General features: G+C 41.0%; 1 protein-coding gene and 1 long non-coding RNA gene across 8 annotated transcripts in view; both read left to right on the top strand.

Moving 5' to 3' along the window:
* Positions 1–19546, top strand: part of METTL4 (methyltransferase 4, N6-adenosine) — a 334285-nt gene that overhangs the window by 58158 nt on the left and 256581 nt on the right. The gene's annotated exons all lie outside the window — the stretch shown is intronic.
* LOC145534438 (uncharacterized) lies at positions 5098–12765 on the top strand. Its single transcript, XR_014074596.1, has 2 exons — positions 5098–7568; positions 9765–12765. It is a non-coding gene; the product is annotated as an uncharacterized LOC145534438 (long non-coding RNA).

Raw genomic sequence — 19546 nt, 5'->3', positions numbered from 1 at the left:
CGACAGAGGATGAGATGGTTGGATGGCATAACCGACTCGATGGACATGGGTTTGGGTAGACTCCGGGAGTTGGTGATGGACAGAGAGGCCTGGCGTGCTGCAATTCATGGGGTCAACAAAGAATCAGACACGACTGAGCGACTGAACTGAACTGAGCTGAACTGATCAGTAGTGTAATTCTCAGTAGTATGGAAAAATCCAGTACTCATATTGGTCCAGTACCAGTCTAGACTCTGTTGGATTATTGGTTTTTACTGAAAGTTGCCTATGAGTGGGCATTTATGAGGTGGCAGAACCCAGATGGAGGGTCAGCCATTCAGGTCAGCCAAGGTTATTTTGCTATTTTGTATCATTTTCCTGTTCTAATATGGCTCCTTAGACAGGTTATTGAATAACTGTGATGATGAATAAAAGACATGAAAAGAAGGATACTATCTTAGGAGAACAAAGTATAATACTAACATATCATATAATATATAATAAAACATATAATAATTTTTATAGTTATCAGAATATAGTTATCAGTAAAGTATATAATAATTTTTCTAGTTATCAGAATGTGTTTCTTAGGTAGCCAAGAATCCAGTTGTCTTTTATTCTTTTAAAGTGGTGTTTTGAGAGTACTTTACTTCCTTTAAATTAGTTTATTGCACTGTTGGTAAAATAACGAATTTTGTTCTTCTTCCTCATTGAGAGCTTGAGTCATGATCGTGTTTTCTCTTCCAGTGAGATTATTACAGGGCCAAGGCCAGATGAATGCCAGGAAAAACAGGACTTCAATAAATAGAGTTTCTAGAATCTTGTTACAAGGAGTAACCAGATGGGTTTTAAAGAAAATATGAATATCTGTGTTGAGACACAGGGTAGATGGTTGGGAAGAGGAGTGAACTGAGAAGATGGATGAGTGGGATGAGCCTAAACTCTTCTTTCAGCTTTCTTCTTCTGGACCCTGGGAAAAATTTGTTCATCACTTCTCTTTTCTGGTCACTGACTCTTGAAACTCAGAAGGGCAGAGAGAGAGCTTTGATGAGCCATGTCTTGATACAGTGCTTTACCAAAGGTGTGCCTGTGTCTAAGCCTGGGAGCAGAGTCTGAGATAAGACTTTGTGTGTGGTTGAGGGAAGGAGGGAAAGCTGATCCATACTTGGCTGTTTACCACAGTGACAGCTAAAGACAAATGCTACTGGACTCTCCGAGGAGCCGTGTACACTGCACCTGTGAATTGTTTACCTGAGTGGCAGAGGAGGGCAGTGCTTACTCATGGGCTCCCATCCTCCATGGCTCCAGGGTTGCTCCATGGCTGGTAGTTCATTCAAGCTTTCGGAGGGCACTCCTGTGACTGTCTTAGTATCACAGAAGCCCTGGGGCAGGAAGAGGGAGATGCCTGGTCCAGCAGACAGGAGGACCAGCGGGACTGGCTCCATGGGCAACATGTGCTACTGCACAGGGCGCAGGGCTTGGTTTTGTTCACTCATGTCATGTCTTGAAAAGCTTAATTGTTGAAGAAGGAGCCTTTCATTTTCATTTTGCTGTCAGCTTTAAGCCCACCTATCCATACACAGAAGCTAGAAAAATGTGTTCTTTAAGTGAATGTTACAGTAATCACATTTGTAAAATAAGTAAATTCCCCTAATTAATAATTTTGTAGTGTTTTTTTTTAAATGCCCTCATTAATGGGTCTGAAATTGTTCAACAATAAATGTGAAGGGTGAGAGTGTTTGATAGAAAGAAATCCTAAAGTAACTTTTATTTTGAGTAATAAGAAAAGAGACCTTGAGGTAGAACTTAGCCCAGAAGTTGTTTAGTTCTCACCAGTGGTGGAAGGAGTAGTGGTCCTTGAGATCACCTGCATAAAGAGTGAATTTAAAACAGGCCAGGTTGTTATGGGCAGTAGAATAAAGGCTGTAACAACTGTAAAGTTTATGAATCTGAGCTCTGGGAAATTTCTGACAGAGAAAGTTAATCAGCTTTGGTGAAAGGACTGACCAAAGCAGATGGGACAAGTTTCTATGTGACCATAAAATAGGATTAACAAATTAGATACATTGGACAATGAAAGAAAAAGGATCTGTCCAGAACCAGAACAGGCATTGTTCCCTCAGCTGCCCCCGGCTAGCACTTTTACCAGGGCTCAGTAGAGAGGTGCTCAGGTGAACACCAGAATTACTGTTATGTTGTGGTGTGGGGTCTGTGTATGCTGGGCTTATGTCTCTCCGTATTCCTGTATTCTTTATAATACATTCCATTAGGTATGTCCGGTCAACATTGCTTGGTGTGCTGTGCTCATTCACGTCCAACTCTTTGGGATCCCATGGGCTATAGCCCACCAGGCTCCTCTCTGTCCATGGGATTTCCCAGGCAGGAATACAGGAGTGGGTTGCCATTTCCTTCTCCAAGGAATCTTCCTGACCCAGGGATCGAACCTGCATCTCTTGCATTGGCAGGTAGATTCTTTACCACTGCACCACCTGGGAAGCCTCAACATTGCTTAAACTTGTATTTTTAGGATGCTGAACCAACTAACTGATCAATTAGCCAACCAACAAACAATCAAACAAAACCCCCTAAGCCTTCTGAGATTATTCGGGAGAGAGACCTGAATCAGATCAACAACTCTGGATGATATTTGTGTTTAGCCATGTGGGCTTCCCTAGTGGCTCAGGGGTTAAGTATCTACCTGCAATGCAGGAGCCATGGGTTTGATCCCTGGGTCAGGAAGATCTCCTGGGGAAGGAAATGACAACCCGCTCCAGTATTCTTGCTTGGAAAATCTCACAGACAGAGTAGCCTGGCAGGCCACAGTCCATGGGGTTGCAAAGAGTCAGACATGACTTAGTGGCTAAATTACCAAATCATGTGGGTAGAACAGGTATGCAGCACCCCCGGCCTTCATAGAAGACTCTGGTTAGGCCTGTTTCTATCTTCATGTAGTTTTGCTTGGATCAGCAATGTGAATGTTTCTGTAACAAGTACAGTACAAGTGACTCGAGTGCAAAGCTCCTTCAACTGCTGATGGGACTCTATTTCAGGCAGTACACCTTCTGTTTAAAATCTTCTCTGGACAAGTTCCACTTGATCAGCCAGTATGAAAAGAGTGGCAGGCTTATCTGAAGCAATCATCCCCTTGAAAAGGATAAGAAAAGATGAGCCTGGGTGTGATTGCTCCAGTTCAAAATCCATCCAAACAGTCTCTTTCTCTGCAGTAAGCTTATTTCCTTTTTGGTCCCTTGTGTTATCCTCCCACACAGATACCTAACAAGGCATGGAAACAAGGTTCTTTTTTGATAGGGAGAGTGTTTAATAAAGTAGCTGGATTCTCTCTCTCCTTCCTGGTAATTTTGTTGTTGTTATTTAGTTGCTCAATTGTGTCCAACTCTTTTGGGACCCCATGGATTGTAGCCTGCCAGGCTCCTCTGACCATGGGATTTCCCAGGTAAGAATACTGGAGTGGGTTGCCATTTCCTCCTCCGGGGGATCTTCCTGACCCAGGGATCGAACCTGTGTCTCCTGCTTGACAGGTGGATTCTTTACTGCTGAACCACCTGGGAAACACTCTTGGTAATTGACCATCAATGAAAACCCCAGCAGTGGCCCTGGAGCTTCCTATTCTAAGCAACGAGATCTTTCTGGTCACAAACTATCCAGAAGTCATAGCTGACTCTTTCTTCCCTTCTTGTAAAATGTGATTTGTGGTAGTGAAGAGGCTTCTAACAGAAGCGAATGCCCTTAGGTATGTGGCATGTGTAGTGAGAAGTGGGACAGTTACCTTTATGTGATGGTTATTGTTACATATAAACCTCAACCATCTAAAGATAGATATTGACTAGTTCTGCTTCCTTTTCATATTTTTATGCTGCACACTATTACTGCTTTCTATTTTAAGATCAAAACAAGCAAGAAAGACTTGGAGGCAGTAACTTAGATAAAAACCTAAAGGGTTTGATTTCATACCATATATGAGAGAGATTTGCTAATAGGCAAAATAGCTATATTTCAGTTCACATTTGCTTTAATTGCATGAAAGATACAAGGATCCTGTCCTTTTGTGTTTCATGTGTGTATAATTAAAATTTTCTTTAATATTTCCTTTGAACATTTGTGTATATTAATGATATCATAGAAATATATGTGTGTATTTACATATTAAGCCCTGATAGAGCTAGGAAAAAGTTAATGTAAGAAATGTGTCTTTTTATTAATTGTTTAATATATCCTAAGTCTAGTCTGTTGCCACCTGTTTTTCTTCTTGAAAAAACCAGAAAACAGAAATGACATAATATGCTACTTGATGACTAAAGAGGAAATGATTAGTATATGGCTTTGAACTGTTTCTCACATTAAAAGTAATTCAGTATTTGGCTTTGTAGCACCAAAAGTTGGTGACTATTTCTCACTCTCGAACCAGCTGGCATGGAGACTTAGACCCTTCAGTGTTTTCCACATAAAGTCTGAACTGAACATTCACCGTTTTATGTGTCAAAACCCCGCCCCTATTTTTTGGACCAGTGCTTTCACTGTCATACAATGGAAGCTGCCATCTTTTTGGCCACAGTGATAGCCTAGGGGTGGACATTGTATCCATGCTGGGCCATTGATAGAGTTGCCTTTGGCCTCAGTGAGGTGGTGCAGTGTGGGATGTGGGGCCTGGAGTGACTGAGGCTCGTATTCCTTGCCCTTGGGAAGGAGAAGAGATGAGGTTGACACCTATAGACAGCCAAGATGAGAGGTGGAGAAAGTAAATGCATTCCAGTCTCTGGTTCCAGCCCTCTACCTTCCTCCTATCCCTGTCTTTCCTAGACTAGTTAGGGTTAGGATTTTTGTTTTTCCCTTGCAACCTAAAGAATCTGTAAAGGAAGAAAATTCAGGCATATGCAGAATTTTCTGGATTTTGATAGGCTTGGTTTTTTTGTTTGTTTTTTCTTTTTTGAGGGAAGTTATCCCACTCAACATTTCCCTTAAATCATCTGCCTCCAGCATCTTATTGCCCCAGATTCTTTTTCCCTTGAGCCTAGTGTCTTTCTCTAGACTCTCCTCCCCATCAGCATTGGGTTAACTTAGGTTTTCCTCTTTTCCACTCAGTCAAGCAGAACATTTCTTTCTCTCTCTTTTTAATGCTAACTACTATCTCTCTCTTCATTCTGTCCATGGGATTCTCCAGGCAAGAATACTGGAGTGGGTTGCCATTTCCTTCTCCAGTGGATCATGTTTTGTCAGAACTCTTCATTATGACCCATCCGTCTTGTGTGGCCCTGTATGGCATGGTTCATAGCTTCACTGAGTTATGTAAGCCCCTTCACAATGACAAGGTTGTGATCCAAGAAGGGAGAGTAGGGGAGGTAGTGGAGTACAGAGGAGTCTGTTGGGCCATAGTCCATGGGGTCGCTAAGTGTTGGACATGACTTAGTGACTGAACAACAATAATAACAACATTTTCTCTCTTCCTCAAGAAACCAAAGGCTAGCCAGTTTGTTTCTGTTGCAAAAGAACACATCACAGCTTCTTCTTAATAAAGGTGGTGCTATCCCTACAAAATAATTTTTGTATTGACTGCTAAGAGAATACAGTTTCCTACAAGTTAGAACACAAGCAATGTATTTAGATTGTTCTCCTCATTAACTAAGAGCTTCCCTGGTAATTCAGAGGTAAAGAATCTGCCTGCCAATGTAGGAGAGGTGGGTTTGATCTCTGGGTCAGGAAGATTCCCTGAAGAAGGCAGTGCCAACCCACTCCAGGATTCTTGCCTGATAAATCCCATGGACATAGGAATCTGGCAAGCTACAGTCTATGGGGTCTCAAAAGAGTTAGACATGACTTAGCAACTAAATGATACCAACAGCCTCATTAACTGAACTCCTTATGGTCATTTTCAAGGCCCAGTATCAGCACATTTTATTTAAACAGCTGATGTATATCTATTACTTTTCTTTTTCCACCCAATATTCCATGCAAACTTCAGATACACCGCTCATCAGAATCTATCATTTACTTCCTAAGTTGACTAATATAATCTAAATACTCAGTTTTTTTCCCATTGAAGACCTTTTGAAATTCTACCATCTCCTCATGTTTTATGATTTGAGTAATGAGATATTTGAAATAGCTTGTTCATTAACTCAAAATAAATGCATATACTATGTATAACAACCCCTCCCTCACTCTCACCTTTCTCTGCTTCCCCCAACTGTTCTTGGCAACCACTTTGCCCAAAGCAAGCTACAAAGCCAGCCCAGATTCAGAGAGAGGAGTAGAGACTTCATCTCTTATTAGGAGGGGCTGAAGGTAATTTACAACAATGTTTTAATCCAACACAATCAAAGTAACTGAGGAAATATCAATGCCTCATTTGCTCAAAGTAAAAAGAAGCCTTCTTAAACACCATCCCAACATCTTCAAATGTTCTTATTAATCTTTCTGAGAGGGAATTATGCTCCAGGCTGGAGCTATATTAATCATCTTCTTCCAGAATTCCCCCTCTCATCTCAGTAACCTGGAAATAACTTTATAAAGTTGTTCTTTCTTCCTTTCCACATCTCCTACCCTCTCAGACACACCCCTATTTTACATCAAAGTGGTTGCTGAGAACGGTTCTTCTTCGCATCAGGTGGCCAAAGTAATGGAGCTTCAGCTTTAGCACCAGTCCTTCCAGTGAATACTCAGGACTGATTTCCTTTAGGATTGACTGGTTTGATATCCTTGCTGTCTAAGGGGCTATACCTTGTGTTATTGAAATTTCCTCAAATTTGTCTCCTTTCTTCCCTGTCTCCTGCTATAGTTTATTCTCCAGGAGTGATCTTTTTAAAATGTAATTCAGGTAATTGTATTCTCCTCTTTGAAATCTTCCATTGGCTTCTCATTAGATTTAGAATAATATCCAGACCCTTGCTTTTTGTCTCCAGGATCTTGTAGGAACTGGCCCATACTTTTCTCCCTGATTTCATCCTGAATCAATTTCTATTTCATACATTGTGCTCCAAGTACACTGGCCTTTTCCTGTTCCAAAGACATGTAGAATTCCTTTCTATCTCAGGACTTGGCATTAGTGGGTCACATTACTTGGAAAACTGTTTTGGACCTGAATTTATTTATTTACTTTTTGTTCACTTTTTGCTTTTCTTCCTCCCCTTGAACTAGATACAAATGTTTGATATTCATTTATCTATCTCATTGGCTGAATGTGCCTAGGAGAGCTCTGCATAGGTGCTCAAGAAACATTTTTTTCATGGGAAAAAGAGATACCTGAAAAGTAGATAGCATAGAATGTAGTTTGTCTATGGTTAGTTGAGAAGGCTTAAGGCTGGGCTTATTCCAAATTACTGACCCAGGTCTAGTAAAGTATTACTTCTTTTTAAACATTTTTTAAAAATTGGGGTATAATTGCTTTACAACATTGTGTTAGTTTCTGTTGTACAATGAAGTGTATCAGCCATAGGTATACATATATCCTTTCCTCTTGAACCTCTTTCCCACCAAACCCCATCCACACATCTACTTCAATCTTGAAAGACTCATAGCTTTTAAGATTCCTCTCTTAAAATGCAGATAACCTTAAGAGTTTATTTCCCAAATCAGTATCAACTAATGTTTGGATTCTTAGTCACCACCTAGGGAGAAGCTGATATAGGATGTGCAAATGACAGAGCGTAAGAAGTGAGGGAATTAAAAAATAGTGCCCAAAGGCAAAGGGCCATCAGAGGGGATAAATAGGGATAAGGAGATGAATGGCGGTAGGAGGAGAATTATATCAGAATTTTACCAAGAGTGGAAACATTTTTGTTTCCCAGTCTGCAAGACTGGGGCACGGTTGACAACTGGTACTATATATTTCCAGTATCATAAAAACTTTTTGAAAAAGCCAAGTCTTGATAGGTTTTCATGGTTACAAATAAATTAAAGAAGGGAAAGCTGTGCATTCTTAGTTAAAAAAGTAAAAGGTAGAAGCAACCATTACAAAAGACAATGTATGCTGCACAGCCTGAGTATTTCAGAGAGAGATTTGGTGTCTTGTAATGTTGCAGTTACTATGGTGACAATGCATTTTTAACGGTACCATTAAATGGTAGCATAACTACTTGTGACTAAGGAGTGCTGAAGAGTCACAGCTGTGATGTTAGGAGTTTATGTTTCTTTTCTCCAGGATGTTTTTTTTAATGACTTCAGAGTAAAAGTGTTGTATAACAGAATCTTTTGGTGTGAAATATATGTTCTTCCTAGAAATGAAAAAGACTTTAGAGAATAATTCTCTCACTACACCTTACACACATGAGCAAACACACATACATGTGCATATTTATTGTTGAAGATCTGGAGACAAAGATTAAGTAACTTTTCCCAGCTCATTTATTTAGTGACAGAATTAGGATGAGAGCTCAGGTTTTCTGGTCCCTAAAACACTTTCTTCCTACAATTGCACATTGCCTTTCTCCAAGACAGTACGCATAATGAATTCTACATTTTTTCACGCATCAAAATTAGCAAGACATTGCAATGAGTTTCTATCACCCTGGAGGGTTTTTAAGATGGTTAGGACCCAGATGAAAGAGTAATGAATGAGTATGGTAATTAAAGAGTCTATAGATGAAATTTCGAGGTCTATAAGCCCTTTAAAATTGTTTGCAGATGTGTATATGTGTGTGTGCATTTGTTCATTTTCTAATGAGAGACTTCATCAGATTCTTGAGCTGGTGACCTCTCCCCATATAAGTGATGAATTACGGCTCTTTCCCCATTTAGGTTATCAAAATATAATAAGCAAAATGGAAAAGTAAATGGTATCTTGAGAAAAATATTTGTTATGATATGATAAAAGATTAATACCCTAATTTACAAAGAGAGGATACACATCAACAAAACAGCAAGCCTGGCTGAAATTGGAATAAAGGAGATGAATGCAAATATGCAGACAGGAAGTATAAATAGCTAAGAGAAATGAAAATTATTCATCCTCTTTACTCATCAATGAAATGCAAATTAAAACAATAAAAATTTTGCCAGTTTCACCCAACAAATTAGCACAGATTAAAAGCACCCATAACATACTATTTGGTGAAGAGGTGGTGGGATAAGCAGGTTTCTCTGCCATTACTAGGAATATAAATCTGGACAAAGGTTTTGGAAATCAAATTAATAATTTAAATTTTGCTGTCACATCTCAAACTGCAAAATTATGGTCATAGTGCATGATAAGGGCTTAGTTAAGATGGTGAAGGCATTACATTTCTGTAGTAAGACAGGTGTCCCCAGTCTCCGGGCCACAAACTGGTATTGGCCTGTAGCCTGTTAGGAACTGGGTCAGACTCCAGAAGGTGAGTGGCAGGTGAAATCGAAACCATACCCCTACCTTCCTGGGTCCATGGAAAAATTGTCTTCCAGGTATTGATCAGTTCAGTTCAGTTCAGTTGCTCAGTCGTGTCCGACTCTTGGTGACCCCAGGGACTGCAGCTTGCCAGGATTCCCTATCCATCACCAACTCCTGGAGTTTGCTCAAGCTCATGTTTTTCCAGTACACGACTACTGGAAAAACCATAGCTTTGACTAGATGGACCTTTGTTAGCAAAGTAATGTCACTGCTTTTGAATATGTTGTCTAGGTTGGTCATAGCTTTTCTTCCAAGGAACAAGAAAATCTTGGGACTAAGAGAATATGGGGCTTCTGCAATGGCTCAGCAGGTAAGGAATCCACCTGCTAATGCTGGAGACGCAGGAGATGCTGGTTTGAACTCTGAGTTGGGAAGATCTGCTGGAGGAGGAAATAGCAATCCATTCCAGTATTCTTGCCTGGAAAATTGCATGGACAGAAGAGCCTGGAGGGCTACAGTCCATAGCGTCTCAAAGAGTTGGACACAATGGAGCACATGGCACTTGAAGAGAGCATGAACTTTGTTTTGTTGAAGGGAAGTAGAAGGATGATATCAAATAACAACAACAACGAAAGTAAGAGAATAAATGTGACATAGAAAAAGGCTTTAAAATGTTGGATGTAGAAGGTTCCGGAGCATGAGACATAAAGAAGTAATTCAGTGAAGTAACCATGTGGAATATTTTTCTATTTTGTGGAAAATAGGCCAGGATGAATCACAAGCTATATACCAAACTTGGCTTATTTACTTGGAGTCTGAGAAAAGAGCTCAGGGCTATTTACTGAAAAACACCCTTTTAAAATTACATATAGATACCACTTCGTTTGGGTAAAGCACGCTCTACTTCTGCTTTGAGATTTTCAATGTGAAAGCGGTACTGTTTGTTCAGAGATTAAAAAATTTTAATAGACTTTACTTTTCAGAGCAGTTTCAGGTTTACAGAAAAACTGCCCGAACTATAGAGTTCTCATAGATCCTCTTTTCTGCTGCACAGTTCCCCTATTATTTATACAGTTTCTGTTATTATTTACATTTTGTTTTAGTGTGGTATATTTGATACTTAACAAGCCAATATCAATAAATTGTTATTAACTGAAGATGATAGTTTACATAAGTGCTTCTCAGATGGTTCTGTGGTAAAGGATCCACCTGCCAATGCAGGAGATGAGGGTCCCATCCCTGGGTTGGGAAGATCCTCTGAAGAAGGAAATAGTTACCCACTCCAGTATCCTTGCTAGGAAATTCCATGAACAGAGGAGCCTGGTGGGCTATGGTCCATGTGGTTGCAAAGAGTAGGACATGACTGGGCAACTGAGCACAGGCCCACTGAAGACGGAGAAGTGCTTGTCCATGTAGCATATCCATACCTGCCAAGGAGGCTGGGAGGCAAAGTTGCAGGCATTTCAGCCTTTATAGCTGTAGGTAGCTCAGCTTCACCTTCATATCGATGGGGTGGGGGAGGCCCACGACTAAGAAGGGGTTCAACTGTCTAGTAGCCAAAAGGAAGGACACTTGTCCAGGACAGTTTTTGTTCTTGATATGTTGTGGCTGGACCTCCCGCAGCCTGGAATGATTAACCAGAAGAGTTTTTGTTCTTTGCTTTGTTAGGGGGCATCTTGGAGTTTGTTCCCCTCCACCCCTCCCCAAACCCTAACCGTGATTGCCCTGTGGATCCTGCTCTGCCGTGACTTGCCTGCCTCCCTTCACCTCCTGCCTTCTTTCTCCTTTTCCCTCCTCCCCTCTCCTCTTGGCCTCTCTCCTACCCCTTCCCATTTCTCCTCCAGGCATTTCGAAAGTTGATTTGAGTTGTCTTCCCTTAAGGTTTCTGTGAAAAGGGAAGTCATTCTTCCTCTATTCAAGGCTGCTATAATCACTGGCTTATGGAGTTAATGAAGCTTTCAGGGGAAGTTCTTTTTCATTTTTTAGGCAGGCTAAGAAATCAAACACCCTGGGCTTGCTCTAGGCAAAATGTTGAAGCTGAGAAGTTGATTTTTCGTGCCTCCAGGCTCTCTTCTTCTCCTTCCCCCTCCCTCACAGCTTCCTTTCTTACTTCACTTTCACCTCTGTCACTCGCTGCCCTCCTTCCTCTCACCCCCAATTCAAAATGGCCCTTAGGAAAAAGTGAAATGCTTAATGATGCCTTCAGTCAATAATACACAGAATCACCTCTCAGGGAGTATTTACATTTAAAGGCTTTTAAAAAAAAAAAAAAATTCTAATAGAAGGATCAAAGGTTTTGTTCTCACTGAGAAAAAATTTCAAAAAACATCAGTCAATTGGAGAAGTTATGATTTTGTATCTGCTCACTTGGTGAATTAAAGGGTCTTACTCAAAGACTTTTCTCACTTGTCTACTGATTGAAGTTGTCTACTCTCCACTGTTATAGTTGGAGAATGTATCAGCCTTTCCCCATCTCTACATGTGTCTCATGACATGTGAATGACCCCAGAAATGAGGGGCTGCTGGAATGCCCTGGCCTTCATGAGCCAACACAGGACTGATGTGTTCTGTTCAATCCTACTGCTCCTGGGCATGTGTGTGTGCATGTGCACACACACACACACACACACACACTCCTTTTTTCATGAATCAGAAAGAGCCCTTGTCAGAGCGGCCAGCTCTTGTGCACTCTCCTTGCTGGAGCCAATCCCCCACAGGGTTTTGGCTTCCTGACTCTAAATCATTCAGGATCAAGGTCCCAAATAAATCACTTGTTTACAGCACATTTAAAAATCTTTTGAGAAAAAAGAAACGTGGCCTTTCTACTTTTCATAGCTAATAACTTAAGGGGCTGGTGTCTAGGCTGATTGGACTACCTTAGCTTGGTAGAAAAAGGCACTTCACTTCCCTGGGAGATGAATGGGGACAGGGAGCTCTGTTTTACAATAGTGATCTTGAATTTGACCCTAAGCACTTGTGATAGAAGATAAACAGCAGGTTTATGTGAAAGATCAAAGCAGAAATTGAATGTGGAGAATAGAAAAGGAAAGAACATTTCACAGTGCCATAAATGCTATGAGGCCAGTGTTTGGTTTTCTCTGTGGTTGGAATTAACTTTTAATAACAACTCACTGGCATTTATGTGATGTAGTTAGTAGGGGAAAATAATGGTAAAAATTTGAAACATTTGTGTGAAACAAGATAAACTGTGAAAAATATAATAGACATCACAGACAAAAGGTTACTACTTCCCTGATGGTCCAGAGGTTAAGACTCTGTGCTCCCAATGCAGGGGGCATAGATTTGATCCTTGGTCAGGGAACTAATATCCTTTATGCCACGTGGAGTGAAGTGAAATGAAAGTTGCTCAGTCATGTCTGACTCTGCGACCCCATGGCATGGCCTAAAAATAATAAGAACAAAAACAAAAAAACCTACCATCACCACCACCACCAAAAATGCCATAAAAAGTAAAGGGGGAAGAAAATGTAAGTACTTAAACAAACATTAAAAAATATATGAGAGCTTTTAAAAATAGAGAAGAAAAATTCTAAAACTCTATAGAAAAATTGGCACAAGATTTGAACATGCAGTTAATAGGAAAAGAAGTAAAAATTTCCTGTAATATGTAAACAGATATTCAACCTTGCTCACCTTGAGAGACACAAATCAAAATTATACTGATACCTTTTCTTACCTATCAAAAGTACCTGCTCTTGTAAATATAATCGTTTGATACTCATATTCTGTTGGGGAGTCTGGGTAGAAATAGGCCCTGTCATATATTGTTGTGCTGTGCTCAGTCACTCAGTTGTCACCCTTTGTGACCCCGTGGACTGTAGCCTGCCCGGCTCCTCTGTCCATGGGATCATTCTGGCAAGAATACTAGAGTGGGTTGCCATTTCCTTTTCCAGGGGCCCTTCCCCACTCAGGGATTGAACCCGTCTTCTGCAGCTCCTACATTGGCAGGCAGATTCTTTGCCACTGAGCCACCAGGGAGACTGGTGGAATGCAGAGTTGTATAACTCCTGTGAGGGTGGATATGATAATACCTAGCAAAATTATATATGCATTTCTTTTCGACCAAGCAATCCTACTTCTAAAATTTATTAAGATTCACTGGCAAAAAACCAAAATGACTGATGCACAAGGTAATTAATTGCGGCACCATCTGTAACAGAAAAGATTGGAAACAGCCCAATAATTCATCAATAGAGGACTGGTGAATAAATATTGATGCAGTTACCTGAGGGACTACTATGTAGATGTAGACAGATTTCATCCAAGGACTCTCTCACAGAAGCATCCAGAATGGTGTTTGGCCAAAACTCTGGGCACTGTGGCCCAACCAAGTGGACAGATTAAATTAACCATCACAACTATAAAGAATATTATACAGAATGTACTTGCTTTTATTTTTTTAAAAATCAATGAATGAACAAAACCACAAAACTGATCCTAAATAAATTGTTTTTCTATAGGGGAATGGAGGTAACAGATATAGAAACTTGAATTCTCTGAATGTACCTTGATTTACTTTTGAATTGGGAGTTATATAAAATTTTGGTAATTATACAACAAAATTAAATCAACATTAAAAAGCAATTCTAAATAACTGAAAGGAAAATGAAACAAATGAGCTTGTGTTTACAGTTGGTAGCTTATCCACATTGAGAAAAAATGTTTCAAGTGAATATATGACACATCAGTTTGAAACTGGTGGGACGTAACCTAAAGACATAAAGAAATCAAACTTTTTTTCAGGATTCATACCATTGCTGATAATACTGGTATTCTTATTTTGAAAATATACTATACATGGAGTTGGCTAAAATGAGTAATTTTCATGATGTCATGAAGAACCTTTTTTTTTTCAGAGTGAGGGAAAAGAGATACAAATATAAAATCAAATAGTTACATGAATCTCCTAAATTTGAGTTGGAAATTTCAATGTGGACTCATGATATATTTTAACATCTGCTCCCCAAAACATCTAGAAACAATGATCAACCCAGTAGCTAAGAGTACCTTGTTGTGGTACCTGATTTTGGTCTACGAATATCTCCTAAAAGGCTGTGTCTCCTAAAAGGAACCAAAATTCCTTGGATGAAGAGCTAATTTCAGATCTTAGGGAGAAAATGCTCAAGATGACATGGAACATTTTGTATCAAACAGCAGAGTGACTTTCAGGACAATTGGGGTCATGTCAAAAGGACTCTGGAGCTCACTTGGAGGGTTTTCCACTAATGATGAACAATTTGAATATTGGAAAGAATAATTACTAGAGTCTACTGAAACACATAGAAAATGTTTAAAAACCTATGATTCCATAAGGATAATAACGAAAAAAAGACACTTATTGGTCATCATATTGTTATTCTGAAAACAGGTGAATAAGGGGGGGAAACTCAAACTCCCACAGAGTGCTTCCTGAGCAACACTATTTCAGGGTAACCACATAGTTCATGTTGCAAAAACTTTCTTAAGGAATATTGCCTAACAAATGAAAAAAGTAATACACAATTAAACTATCTTCATTTTGTGCCCCTAATTTAATTATGTAATACATCTAGGCAGTGCTCACCACTGCTGCTGCTGCTAAGTCGCTTCAGTCGTGTCCAACTCTGTGTGACCCCATAGACGGCAGCCCACCAGGCTCCTCTGTTCCTGGGAATCTTCAAGCAAGAATATTGGAGTGGGTTGCCATTTCCTTCCCCAGTGCATGAAAGGGAAAAGTGAAAGTGAAGTCTCTCAGTCGACTACCTCGCTCCTTGGTCCATGGGATTTTCCAGGCAAGAGTACACCTAAAATCATTAGCATTAGAGAAAGCCTGACGGAGGCTGTGTCAGGTGTCTCTGAAGCTCATGCAGCGTCCTCTGGGGTCACCTCTGATTTTACCCTCAGCTCTGCTAGGCAGATATGCTGCACTCAGATTCCTTACCCACTATCCTATCAGCATCCCTCAGTGCACATGGAGTCTTTTTACTTCCTGCTCCAGAGCCTTCTCTGGGTTACCCCACAAGTTTCCCTGGCTCCAGCTGTCAGTCAGTCCTGAGTGTGGAAGAGTTAGTGTCTCTAGAAGCAACCCTTATCCCAGAGATGGAAGCTAAAGAACAAATGCTCCTGTCTCCTGTTTTCCAGATGGACCACGCTTGGAGGTCTTTTTCGGGTGCCCCAGTGGAATTGCAAATGTCCATTTTCATTGCTTTTTCCTTCCTCTTCTGTGTCACTGGCCCTGCTTGCTCATTGCTGCTTTCTGAGATCACCTCCCCAATAAACCTGCTGCATCCATGTTCTCACTCCAACCTCTACTTGGGGGAAGAGATAGTAGGGCAGAAGCTATCATGGATTGACAGGCTGACAACATATGAGCTAGCTGGTTCATGCCGTTGTCACAGAAAGGCAATCAGACAGTGTGTATCCCACACCATTTATAAAGCATTCTTTTTAAGTGTTGGGCTTGAATCTAATCATGATTTTATATTTAACTACTGTTCATAGAAACATGTTAAATTATTCCATAGGGATGTAATCAGTAACCCAGGATGTGGGCATTCTGCAGGACAAATGGCTCAGTTTCTGCCGTGACTAAATGATAACAAGAAAAAAGTGGAAGGAGAAAACTGGATGAAAATACACTTAAGAGAACTGTCAACCAAATCTCTGGTTTAGAACCAACTATGAAAATGATAAACTATAAAAGTTATAAAACAATTGGAAAAGTTTGTTGATATTAAGGAGCTGCTGTTAATTTTAAGTGTGATATTTGATTAAGCGTCCTGTCTTGTAGAGATGTGTACTGAAGTACATGTGAATGAAATGATGTGTTTGGGATTTGTTTTATAATGATCTAGTGGGTGGGGAGGAGGATGGGGAATAGATGAAACAGTCTCCTGAAAATGACATGCAGCCGGGTGTTGTATACTTGGGGACTGGGGAGTCTGCTATACCCTTCTCTTTACTATTGAATGGGCTTCCCCAGTGGCTCAGACAGTAAAGAATCTGCCTGCAATGCGGGAGACCGGGATTCGATCCCTGGGGTTGGGAAGATTCCCCTAGAGAAGGAAATGGCTACCACCTGCTCCAATATTCTTGCCTGGAGAATTCCATGGACAGAGGAGCCTGGTGTGCTACAGTCCATGAGGTCACAGAGTCGGACACGACTCGGCGACTTTCACACTTTACTATTGAATATGTCTGAAAATATGTGTAATAAATGTTTTTATTTCAAGAAGATATTTCTCAGAATACAGGAATGAGAAACTAATGTACTAGAACTTCCAAAACAGACATATGCTACGACCTTGTGCTGAGCCATGTGGCTTCTTTGTCCCTCTGGGATTGTTATTTGTGAAGCACGAGCACACGCAGATTAACACCATGCTCTCTTGCAGGAAGTGCTGGGCTCCTAGCAAGCAAGGATGCTATTCGAGTTGTCTTCTTGGTAACTCCTGGGAGTTGAAGGTGATGTGTTTGTGAAGTATCTGTACGTGCTCAGTGCGTGGTAATGAACCTACGGATTCATTTCCCCAGATGGTCTCTAGTTCGATAATATCTCTGAACCTGTTCTCTTTGAAGGAAAGAACTTATTTTGTTGGTTTTGTCTGTCCCATAATATCCATCCCAGTGTCTTCATTAAGTGATGTTTCATTTTATTTGATGGTGTGAACTGAAAGTCTCGGGTCTTTTCTCACCTGGTAGGAGAAGGTTAATGGGTGGTCTGTGCAGCCCGCCCCAGGCCCTCTGTCTGGGTGGATGAGCCCATCAGAGTGGAGTTTGTGTCGTATGGGTCCTGGAATGGTGGTGAGAGCCCATGTATTCTGATGGGACGTCAGCACTGTTGTGTGCTTTGTAGATGTGATCCCCCATGTCTTCATCTTCCACTGGGAATGGAATGTTCCAGATGGCCCACCTGCCCCTGGAACCCTGCCTTTCTATCCTTTCCATGATATGACTCGATATTAGTTTGTTAGAGCTGTGATGGCAGAAAATCCCACAGCCTGAGCAGTTAAAACAACAGCAATTTTTCATCTCACCATCTGGAGGTTGGAAGTCTAAGAGCAAGGTGTTGGCAGGTAGCTCCTGAGGGCTGTGAGGGGAAGGCCATTCCAGGCTCCCCTCCCTGGTGTGTGCATGGCTCTTTTCGCCCTATGCCTCTTCCTCCCCTTGCTTTTTTTTCCCCCCTGTCCACGTTTCCCATTTTTAGTTTCATTCTGTTTTTTAAAAATTTTATTTGTGGTTAAAAAAAGCACAGCATAAAAAGTACCATCTTAACTGTTTTTTTATTTTTTTATTGCACAGTTCAGTGGTGTTGAGCATATTCACTTTGCTGTGCAGCAAATCTCCAGAACTCAATCCCCAGCAACTCCTGCTTCCTCATCCCCTAGCCCTGGAAAATCTCTGTTCCACTTTCTCCTTTTATGAATTTGATTACTTTAGATACCTAATACAAGTGTAATCATACAGTCAAAAGATTTTTTAATTGTTTTTTGGTCTCACCACTTGGCAGGCAGATCCTCATTGTTCAACCAGGGATTGAACCGGGGCCCCCTGCAGTGGAAGCATGGAGTCTCAACCACTGGACTGCCAAAGATTCCCAAATTTCCCATTTTTAAAAGAACATCAGTTGTATTAGGCTCACCCTGGTGATCTCATTTTAACTTGATTGCCACTGTAAAGAACCTATTTCCAAATACAGTTACATCATATAAATTTGTGGGGGGAGTGTGGCACAATTTAACTGATAAGCCTCCAAAAGAGGCAATTCCATATGCTTCTAGAATAGCTTATTAATTTTTTGAAGATTTAGTTTGTTCCTTGCTCTAAAGTGGGCACAAGTATGGAAATTTTAGGGATGAAAAAGGTTAAGAATGTTGGAGTTGCTGTTTTGGGAGTTCTTAGATGTAGACAAGGATGAAGCTGCTGGCAAACTGAAGTACTTGAAAAATCTAGCTGTGGAGAAAGATGGGGAAATAATTCCTGTAACAATAATTAGAACCAGAAAGGAAACAGCAGAGAGGGTGAAATACTTCTGTTTGCAAATCTCGGTGAAGTCTTATGAAAATGGTGAGAAGAAAAAGATGAGAGAATTCTTGTATAGCTGTGGGAAGGAAACAGCGAAAGAAGCATTTTCTGAAGTGAGTGCACTGCAGGGAACAGGAGAGCCAGCTGTAGGAGGTTGCTCTGATCCTGACATTCCAGTTCCTGCAGGGCCTGGCTCAGCTCTGGCCCCAGGTGCTCATTCTTTTCAGTCCTTTGCACCCTGCTGCCCATCCATCCCCTGCTCTGCACTCCCTTCCTCTCTGATTCCCTGGGTCCTAAATGTGAACTCTCTGTGCTTCTCTATTTTACCATCCGTGCAGTCTTTGCTACACAGATTTTAACTGCTGTGCAAGTCTTTGCTGCACAGACTCCCTCGCCCTTAGAGCTCATGTCAGCATTGGATAGAGAAAATTCCTCTGCTAACTCAGTAGTGCCACAAACCCCAACCACAGATTCTTGCATTTTCTTCTCTTCTGGCTGAAGAAATGAATTTACAGCTAGAATACAGAGTGTGTGATCAGTCGTGTCCAACTCTTTGTGACCCTCATGGACTGTAGCCCTCCAGGCTCCTCTTTCCAGGGATTCTCCAGGCAAGAACACTGGGATGATTGACATTTCCTCCTCCGGGGGATCTTCCCGACCCAGGACTTGAACCTGCGTCTCTTGGTCTCCTGCGTTGGCAGTCGAGTTCTTTATCACTAGTGCCACCTGGGAAGCAGCTAGTATGATTGACCCCTATTCTGCTCCCTAACTGCTTGAGGAGAATGAAATCAGAAAGCTGCCTATGAAAACTTCTTAGAGATATAAAAAGATGTATATTTTATAGTTTTAAAGACTATACAGCTTAAGTGTGTTTGCTCTGGGGATGAAAAACAAATTCAGTGTGAAGTGGGGTTACTCACTAGTTGCTTTTGTATTAGGATGCTTCAGCCTGCCATGCCTTCTGGCTGGAACGTGACATATAAATTTCGTTAGAAAATATTTCTTCGGGGTTGTCAGAGGTTGGAAAGAGGAACACGGAGACTGGAGGATCACAAAGACAGGATCTGAGGTGGGGGGTATGCTAAGGGGATGCTTAGGGAGAAGAGGAGAAATGAAAAGGTCTTTGTTGTTATAGACAAGCCCTGGATTTGCTTCCAGAAGAGAGTGCAGTGGTTGTGGTTTCTCTGATTTGTTGAGACTGGTTTGTAGAGACAGGCTCTGGAGGTT

The sequence above is a fragment of the Giraffa tippelskirchi genome, chromosome 14 (assembly GCF_054371585.1).
Source record: "Giraffa tippelskirchi isolate mGirTip1 chromosome 14, T2T-mGirTip1v1.2.pri, whole genome shotgun sequence".
Lineage (NCBI taxonomy): Eukaryota > Metazoa > Chordata > Mammalia > Artiodactyla > Giraffidae > Giraffa > Giraffa tippelskirchi.
Note: the sequence above shows the minus strand (reverse complement) of the source record. Positions and strands in the feature narration are given on the sequence as shown.